The sequence below is a fragment of the Musca vetustissima genome, unplaced genomic scaffold (assembly GCF_032173495.1).
Source record: "Musca vetustissima isolate MV318-11 ecotype Yass unplaced genomic scaffold, APGP_CSIRO_Mvet_v1 utg8475, whole genome shotgun sequence".
In the NCBI taxonomy this organism is placed as follows: domain Eukaryota; kingdom Metazoa; phylum Arthropoda; class Insecta; order Diptera; family Muscidae; genus Musca; species Musca vetustissima.
In genome coordinates, this window is record NW_026887932.1 from 1 (window position 1) to 10108 (window position 10108).

Consider the following 10108-nt stretch of genomic DNA (forward strand, 5'->3'; position numbering starts at 1 on the left):
ATGTATGGGGGTAGCAGTTAAATGTGGTACTGCCGAAGTAGAGGTGCTTAACGTGTATATACCGCCGATTAACAGCTGTGAACCGCGTTATTTGCCCAACATTAGTTTTCTATTGGAGGGCAATAACCGCCTGGTGCTAGGGGGCTTCAATGCCCACCATGAGTTGTGGCATTCCGTCCTAGGTAATGACCAGAGGGGATCAGTGCTGGCAGAGCAAATTGATAGCTCCACGTTTTGCACGGTAAATGAGGATGCCCCCACCAGAATAAGGGGAGAGTGTCACAGTTCGCCAGACATAACCATTGTGTCACCGGGTCTGATAAATGACGTCAGCTGGCAGCCCGTCATTTCTCTTGGATCAGACCATCTCCCCATAATCGTCTCCATCAGCAGACCGCCCGATTTCGTCATCTCTGAACGCCGCACTTTCCTTAACCATAGGAAAGCTAACTGGCAAGGTTTCAGAGAGTTCACCAACCAACGCTTCAGAGAACTTTCCATTCCTTCTGATGTCAGCAGATTAGTCGCGGAGCACAAGCGGAATAGATGGTTGGAGCACCTGAAGAGTTGCAACATTGGTACCGGAGTAAGTAAACTGTGGGCAACGGTTAAGTCGCTCTCGAACCCTGGTAAAAAGGATGATAGGACCTCAGTCACATTTAACGACGAAACTGTGACTGATCCGAAGAGATGCGCAAGTCATTTTAACCGACAGTTTGTCGAGCATCCCGAGAGCGACAGGGCGAAGAGAAGAGTACTTCGTCGTATAAGATCTCTTCCAGCCGAGGAGGTACCACCACAGTTTACGATGGGTGATGTTGCATATGTCATCCGTAACGCGAAGTCATCTAAAGCGTTGGGCCCAGATGGAATATCTATGTGTATGCTGAAGCAGCTGGATGAGCCGGGAGTCGAGTACTTGACCAACGTCCTCAACTTGTCGATAGCCACCCACGTCGTCCCCGAAGCCTGGACTATGGGCAGGGTGGTCCCGCTACTGAAGCCGGGCAAGGATGCCAGCAAAGGTGAATCGTACAGGCCGATTTCACTTTTGTCGCCAGTAGCGAAGACCCTTGAGGCTTTACTCCTCCCCAGCATTAGAGAAAGCTATCCAGTTGCGGATCATCAACATGGATTCCGTAAGCAACATAGTACAACAACAGCGTTGCACGCCATTTCCACGCATATAAGTAGAGGACTTAACCAGAACCGGCCGTGCGATAGAACAGTGTTGGTAGCGCTTGACCTATCAAAAGCCTTTGATACTGTCAGCCACGCCACGCTGTTTGAGGACATTGAGAACACTTCCCTCCGGCCGAGTTTGAAACGTTGGATAATCAACTATATGTGTGGACGCCAGTCGTACGTGGAGTTCCGGAACAAGAAGTCCAAACCCCGTAGAGTTAAACAGGGAGTTCCCCAAGGTGGAGTGATTTCTCCGGCACTGTTTAATCTCTACCTTTCCGGTATTCCACGCCCTCCGGACGGCATAGAAATCGTTACGTATGCAGATGATTGTACGATTATGGCGTCGGGTCCCATTGTTGAAGACATATGTGTGAGGTTGAACGCATATCTCATCGATTTAGCAGCTTTCTTCAAAGCGAGGAATATGAAAATATCCGCCTCGAAGTCGTCAGCCACACTTTTCACCACATGGACTGCGGAGATGAGAATGCCGTTGAATGTGCAGGTCGAGGGGCATACAATTCCGACCACCAACTACCCCAAAATACTCGGGGTCACATTTGACAGCATGTTCAAATCGTCCGCGCATACCACAGCTATCTGCGATAAGCTGAAAAGTAGGAACAAGGTCCTCAAGTCGCTTGCCGGCAGCACTTGGGGCGCAGATAAGGAAACCTTGTTGACCTCTTACAAAGCGATAGGTCGGTCTGTGGCTAGCTATGCGGTTCCAGTGTGGTCTGCGAATTCCAGTGATACGCAATGGAGAAATATTCAGACCTGTCAGAATGCCGCCCTGAGGACAGCGACAGGGTGCCTCCTCATGACACCAGTGGACCATCTTCATGAGGAGACGAAGATCCTTCCCGTACGTCAGCATAGCAATATGCTTTCGTTGCAGTACCTGCTTGGGTGTTTCAGGGACGATCATCCCAACCATTACATGGTGGATAGGACTCCCCCGCCCAGGCGTGTCAGGAAGGATCTGCATGATCTAGAGAGGGAGGTCCAACGATACAAAAGGGAGCCTCTAGATCAAGTTGCCTATCGAGCGGGTCTGAATGGCATTCATACAGATGCAGTAGCCGCAGCGCTGAACGGTTACAAAGTGAATGCCGTCCTCGGAGCTCACCCCCCACCCATAGCAGCTGAAGAACGTCAGCTGCCTAGACAAACCAGAGTAGTTTTGGCTCAATTACGTTCTGGATGGTGCAGTCGGCTCAATTCGTATTGGGCACGGATTGATGACCAGGTGCTAAATGTCTGCCCAGCATGTGGTACAGGCCCTCATACCACACTGCACTTGTTCAATTGCCCAGCCAAACCTACTCACCTTACTCCGGAAGATTTGTGGCTACAGCCAGTGGAGGTAGCTGCATTCCTAAATCTGGAGACAGAACTGGAGGAAACTTAACAGGAAACATTCAATACATATAAACTGCTACAACAACAACAACAACAACATATTTTGTGTATGTGTGCGTATTGTTTTGAATACTATGTCAAATAAAATCAAAATAAATTTAAATATGTATATTCAAATTTAATTGAAATGAAAATTATGTTTTTAACATGTTCGTCTGGTAGTAATTACTTCGTTATGGATGAAACAAACATTTGATGGTATTCCCTACTGGATTTTGGGAAGAAATCATAACCTTTCATTCATTTTTCGTGTTTTTAGTTGTGTGCTGAAAAAATGTCAATTAAACACAAACCCTTGTTGCATATATTTATTATATTTGTTACCAAAATACGTCGAGCGTACAAAATTTCGAGTTCAACAATTTCAACTTAGACAAAAAGTATTTTTTACTTTTGTTGAAAATAAAAACAAAACATTCCGAAAATATGAAAATGTGAGCATAAAATATTTAGTTTAATTAATTACATTTTCAATTTTGTTTTGTGGTTTGTGTTATTCGCTTGAAGATATGAATTCGACGTATTTGAGTAATACGGCTCCGTTGGATAACAGGTAACGTTGTTAAAATTGAATGTACTAAAATGGTATATGTATAAAACGGCATATACATTAGAACTTTTTACCGGGTTAACCTACTTTATGAGGATTTCTTTGACATATGTGCGAAGGAATTGACACTTGAAACCCAGTAAGGCCATGTAGATATCCAGTAAGGCCAGCTGCGATAAAATGTTAAATTTGTTTAAAAAATATCCTAAAATACACAAATTGCTTATCAAAAGTGCAGAAAAAGAAATTATTTATTAAAATAAAATCAATTTAATTTAAATATTTGTTTTAATATTGTTGTGGGCGTTCAAAAAGTGCAAAATAAAACTAATTTTTTAAATATATTTTCGCCACAAAAACAACTTTTAACAAAAAATGTAGACACAGTGTTCTACATTTCCAGTAATTACCCTCCTGGATGGCCTGATATTTGGGCCATGTATGTACTAAAATAGGTGTAGATCAACCAGTTAAAGTAGATTTTTCTCCTCTAAAAAAGAGCACGCATGACCCCTTACCCTTAGGTATAGCCATCATATAACATTACGTCGAATTTTCGGCATTCTGAGAATAGTTAAATATAGTGCAACTGGAGTTTGGTTGCTTTCCATAATCGACCCATAAATAAAAAAGGCATACAATTATGTAGTGAAATAATAAACTTATTCGTTGCGTCTTTGACATTTTTCAGTACTGTTTTTGCCATCATAAAAAATGTTATTTTATTTGTAATCTGTTATAGTTGTTGCACCAAATTGCATTTAAACAATAAAGAGCTGTTTCATATTCCGTTGTATGTTGCCATATTTCAAACTTAAATTTATTTTCTTTTAATGACAAAACAGTTTTACAGCGAATTCTTGACATTTACGTTGTTATAAAGATTAAAAAGTAACATTTACAAAATATCAATATAAACACATTACAATTTAAATTACAATATGGCAACACGAATCTTTTTTCAACCACCATTTTCGAATATTCCAATCCGCATCTCGCATTTTTGCTTCTCTTTATTCATTCCAAATAAGGCGAGAATGTGAAAGCGGAAATTTTTTCACAAGCGAGATCTCCCCCCAGGCTAATATCCAGAACAAGGCTAATTGATTCTCAGTAGTTTCCGTCTCAAATTCGATATAATGTGATAATATATAAACTTACCTTTCAAAACTTGTTGATATCTTCTGATTTTTATACCCTTCACCACTCTGTGGTACAGGGTATTATGTCTTTGTGCATATGTTTGTAACAGGCAAAAGGAAACGAGATAGACACATGGTTCCTTTTGAGAATACGCATAGAATCACTTTCTGAGTCGATTTATGCATGTCCGTCCGTCCGTCTGTCCGTCTGTAGATGTAAAATTGTAAACAAAGTACAGATCGCATTTATGATCCGAATGGGATGAAATTTGGCATAGGAAAAATCGGTTCAGATTTAGATATAGCTCCCATATATACATATATTTAACCGATTTAATGTAAACGGTCCCTATATATCTTTCGATTTGCACGAAATTTGGTACAGCCTAATCATTTAGGTCTAGAATGATGTCTGCCAAGTTTCGTGAAAATCGGTCCAAATTTAGATATAGCTCCCATATATAGTTTCCTTCGATTTCATGTAAATGGTGCCCCAAAGTCCCTATATATCTTTCGATTTGCACGAAATTTGGCATAACGTACTGAATTGAGCCTAGGATGATGTCTGCCAAGTTTCGAGAAAATCGGTCCAAATTTAGATATAGCTCCCATATATAGTTTCCTCCGATTTCATGTAAATGGTGCCCCAAAGTCCCTATATATCTTTCGATTTGCACGAAATTTGGCATAACGTTCTGAATTAAGCCTAGAGTGATGTCTGCCAAGTTTCGAGAAAATCGGTCCAGATTTAGATATAGCTTCCGTATATAGCTTCGTCCGATTTCATGTAATGGTGACCCAAAGTCCCTATATATCTTTTGATTTGCACGAAATTTGGCATAACGTTCTGAATTGAGCCTAGAGTGATGTCTGCCAAGTTTCGAGAAAATCGGTCCAGATTTAGATATAGCTCCCATATATAGTTTCGTCCGATTTCATGTAATTGTGCCCCAAAGTCCCTATATATACTTCGATTTGCACGAAATTTGGCATAACGTACTAAATTGAGCCTAGAATGATGTCTGCCAAGTTTCGAGAAAATCGGTCCAGATTTAGATATAGCTCCCATATATAGTTTCGTCCGATTTCTTGTAAATGGTGCACCAAAGTCCCTATATATTCTTCGATTTGCACGAAATTTGGCATAACGTACTGAATTGAGCATAGAGTGATGTCTGCCAAGTTTCGAGAAAATCGGTCCAGATTTCTATATAGCTCGCACATATATATCTCACATATTTTAAGTAATTGACGCACCAAGGAACCAATAGGAACAAAACGTTCTAAAATTAGTATAACCTAACCTGTGACAAGTTTGCTTGAAATCGCTTAATATTTGGATGGAGCTTCCATATATTTTCGCATCAAACTCTTCATGCTAGTCAGATTCACATCAAATTTTGCACAACGTACAAAATTGAGCATAGAATTACGTAGTTGCGTTTTCTAGAAGTACAGACATATCCCAACATATGACCTATTTATATTTGTTTGAAGTCGATTTACATACTTTATGGATATATCTAGGTAGATTCACATTAAGATAAATATCACATATATTATTTCATCCAATTTATACCCATAGTGGTGAAGGGTATCATATAGTCGGCCCCGTCCGACTTTACTACTTTCCTTACTGGTTATTTTATGAATAATGCCTTTCCAAAAGGATATAAACTCGTGATGCACATCTTCCAACACTAACGACCATTCAGTCTAACATCCTTTTAGCTCAAAATCAGGGAACACACTGTCGACATCATATAATAAAGGGCACACGACAAAATATATTCATATGGAAAAGTCAATGTCCAAAATCTTGATCCATCGACCTCTTTTTCAAACTAAATAACTATGCTGCATCAAAGCGTTAGTTATATTCATCCATATCACGGTTGTCGTGACAAAATCTGACATATAACTTTAAACTCATTTCAGATTTATACTGTAGCAATACAAATGTATAGAGTCGATAAGAATCACCCCTATTCCATAAGTCGTCGTCGTTGTCGACGACGTTTCTTTGTCGACATCACTTCGCTTCGACATCGACATCACTTCGACATTGATTTGGTATTCTGTAACACTCATGCGACGATTGTCGACTATTTTTCGATAATATCAATAAAACAAAATACACATCTCTAAAATTGAAGTCAGCTGTTCATTTTGTTTGATATTTTTGTGCAAAAATGTGTTTGCATCCTTCACCACACTGTGGCACAGGGCATTATGGCTTGGTACATGTGTTTGCAACATCCAAATGGAAACGAGATAGACCCATAGTTACTTTTTAGTATATACATCGAATTACTTTTTGAGTCCATTTATGCCTGTCCCTCCGTACATATATTATTTTAAAAAAGTTACAGTTCACCTTTATGATCCGAATGGGACGAAACCTTTTTTTTTTTGTGGCACAAGATTCATATTGACCAGATTTATATACAGATCCTACCATATATTTTTTGTTTTTTATTCACACGAAATTTTCCAAAACTTATTGAATAGAGTCGAAAATGACTTATTCTCTTCTTGACCAGTCATATTTTTTTTTAATTTCTTAAAAAAATTATTCAAACACCTCATTCGCCAACAAAAATAATGACGAAGAATCTTCGACATCGTCGTCGTCAAACTTTGTTACAGAATACCAAAAATGTGTCAATAGTTATCGATAAATTACTCGAATATGTTTGACCCTATCCCATATATTGGAATATATGGCCAATATGTATTTCACCAACAAGTCTCATAATTGCTTCCCCACCCCTACCAAAAGTAGAAAAACAACTTGACATTTATTTTTTTAAAAGTGGAATTTGTTGAATAAATTCCTTTATAGTTATATTTCAAATACGAGCCAACTTTATTATACTTCTTCTTGTTGTTGTTGATATATATTTTTTCTAATGCAAAAAAATATTGTATTTCATGATGTTCAAGGTTTGTTTTGTTGTTGTTTTTGTTTGTTTCATTTATTTATAATGCATTCAATTATTTCCCAAGAAGATGGGTGTATATCCAAATAAGTAAAGAGTAAAAGAAAATATGAAAAATATAATAGAATAATTCATTACACATTTTTTGTTTTTGTTATGCATCATAATACCATAAAAGGCGAATCCTAAAAGAAGAAAAATGTCAACAAAAAGCATTTCTTTTTTTCATTATTACATAAAATAAAATAAAAATTGAGAAAACTCCAGATTGTTTTGATTTTGTTTTTTTGTTTGTATATTTAATTTTATATAGTGGTGTTTTGTTTTTTCTAATAATTAAATTGAAATTTGTACAAAATATTATTAATGATAGAGTAGTGTATAATTTAAAAAAACAGATGATATGAGAGAAAAAATCACTATTTTTTATAATTACAAAAAAAACATTGTGTATATCTATATATAATGTGTAGAGGGTAAGGTAAATATAACTAAGTTTACAAATAAAATTAGATTAACAAAAAAGCAAAAAAAAATAATAATAATAAAAATAAAAAAATACCGCTACAAAGAAAAAATTCTTGGTTTCTGGGAAGGGGTAATTGGTTTTTTGTTTTGTGGGGGCAGGTGAGTTTATCAATTTATCACTCTACTAATATTAATAATAATAATTTATTTAAAGGGCGGGTGTGTTCGATTTGCTGAGAGAGTGTTGTGTACAATACATAAATTTTAAATTGCATTTCTTCTCTTTTCATTTCACATCATTACAATAATTTATTAAGACCAACTAACTAACAAACTTTGCAAGTAAACCGAATTTTGGTACAAAAAGAGATAACTCGTTATGATGATTAATAAATGATGGATGATGTGTACACGATAGATAAATATATATATCACACACGATAATCACAAGGAAAAAAGAGTGTAGGAACTCTTTTGACAATCTCTTTGTTTTTTTTTTTTTGTTGGTTTTACGCGTTTGCCTTTGGGAAATTTAAGGCTGGAATTGTTCGAAGCGCGTTAATAGGCGTGTGTTTAAGAAAAAACACAATTCTTTAATATTTTTTTAATTACACAATAAATCTACTTTGATTGCGAAAAATATTCTATACGAATATAGATATTTTCAATGAGATCTATTTGCAGCAGTATAAAAGGCTGGCTGGCTTGAAATTGCCACTACTGCTGCTGAAAAATAATGTTCGCTTGGTAGGCTTAGCTGGCTTCACTTGCAAAATTTGCTAAGAAGTTTTACAAACAGTTGCCTCCTAGTTACAGTTTTTTTCTGTTTTTCTTTTTCACTTGAAAGGCTTTTAAGGATTTCTTTGTTTTAAGACATTTTTATGCGTTCTTGAAAGGAACAGTCTTGAATACATTTTGTTTTGTTGGTTTTTGTTGTTGTGTTTTGTAAAACAAAACACGAAAAATATAAACGAAACTTGTTGTTGCCTGCATTTGTGCGACAAAAACAGTTTTTTGGCATATACCAAAATAGCAAAAAGAGATTCGTTGTTATAAACTTTAAGTAATTTAAATTAAGTTTACAATTTGAATTGTTTTTGTAGAACTGTTTAAGCCCGATGCAGACAAACAAAAAGTTTCGTTTGGAAATAAACTCATTACAATGGTGGTAGTACGAGTATTGAAGTATTTTCTTGTTTGCTTGATAGTATGTTATTAAAATTAAATTTAAAAAATATTATAAAAACAAAAAGGAAAGGTAAGGATACGGGACGCTTACCTTTCCCCTTTGTTTCTTCTTCCCTAGAACTTTTGTACTTTTAAAACTTCTACTAAAGTTTATTTGTATGTTTTTTTTCTTGTTCCTGTTTGTTTTGTTTTTGGAAAGAAAACATTGGATTTTCGGTTGGTAATTTTTTTAAATAAATTTTAAATTATATATTTGGAGACAACAAAAAAATTATAAGGTCAATTTGTTTTACGGTATTTTTTCATAAACATTTATAAAGTAATTAGGGGGCAATTATAGTTATCCTGTTTTCATCTTCTTTACAAAACAAAACTAAAATAAGGACAAAAAAATGATTTGAAATATTTTCTTTTCTTGTTAAGGAGGTTTTGAAATTAACATTGATACACACAGAAACTATTTGTTGTTGATGATTTGTTTTGTTTGGTAATTTAAATTTAAAGTTAATTTAAGATTTTTTTCTTCTGTTTTTTTTTCTTTTCTTTCTAATGGATAGTTGTTGGTAGTTTAAAATGTTGATTTTTTTGTTTTTTAGATTTTTTGTAATTTTTTTGGGTTTTTGTTTTTTGTTTTTCACATATATCTTTTGTTATTGTATGTATATAAGGGGGATTTGTTGGTTTTCCATTCTATACGATTTTCCACTTAATTGTAGGCTAAGAAGTTTTTTTGTTTTTATGGTTTTCTTTTCTTTTTTTTCATACTGTCTATTAAAATTAATATATTTTATGTTGAGCGCGAACCCAAATTATTCAAGAAGAGAGTGTTTTGTTTGAATGGTGAGTAGTGAGTGAGCGGTGACATCCTGGCGGATATCACTCACGTCGTCTTCCTTGTTCCATCACAACAGAGACACGACCTTAATGGAATAACAAAAAACGCCCAGCATTTCAATTACAAAGCCCAAAAGCAAATGATTTGTTAATCAAAACCGTAACGACGATGATGATGACAAACAAATCAATACTGTCTTCCGGTGGCTTTAAGCTGTTACCAATAATTGTTGTTGTTTTCAATTTGGTTTTTGGTGGTTTTAAGTTTTCGTTCTTTCGTTAGTGGTTGCTGATGACATATATTAGTCAGTCGTTGTTGTTCGTTGTCAACCGCTTTCAAAAAGGTCCGGAACTGCATCAATCTTGGTAATGAT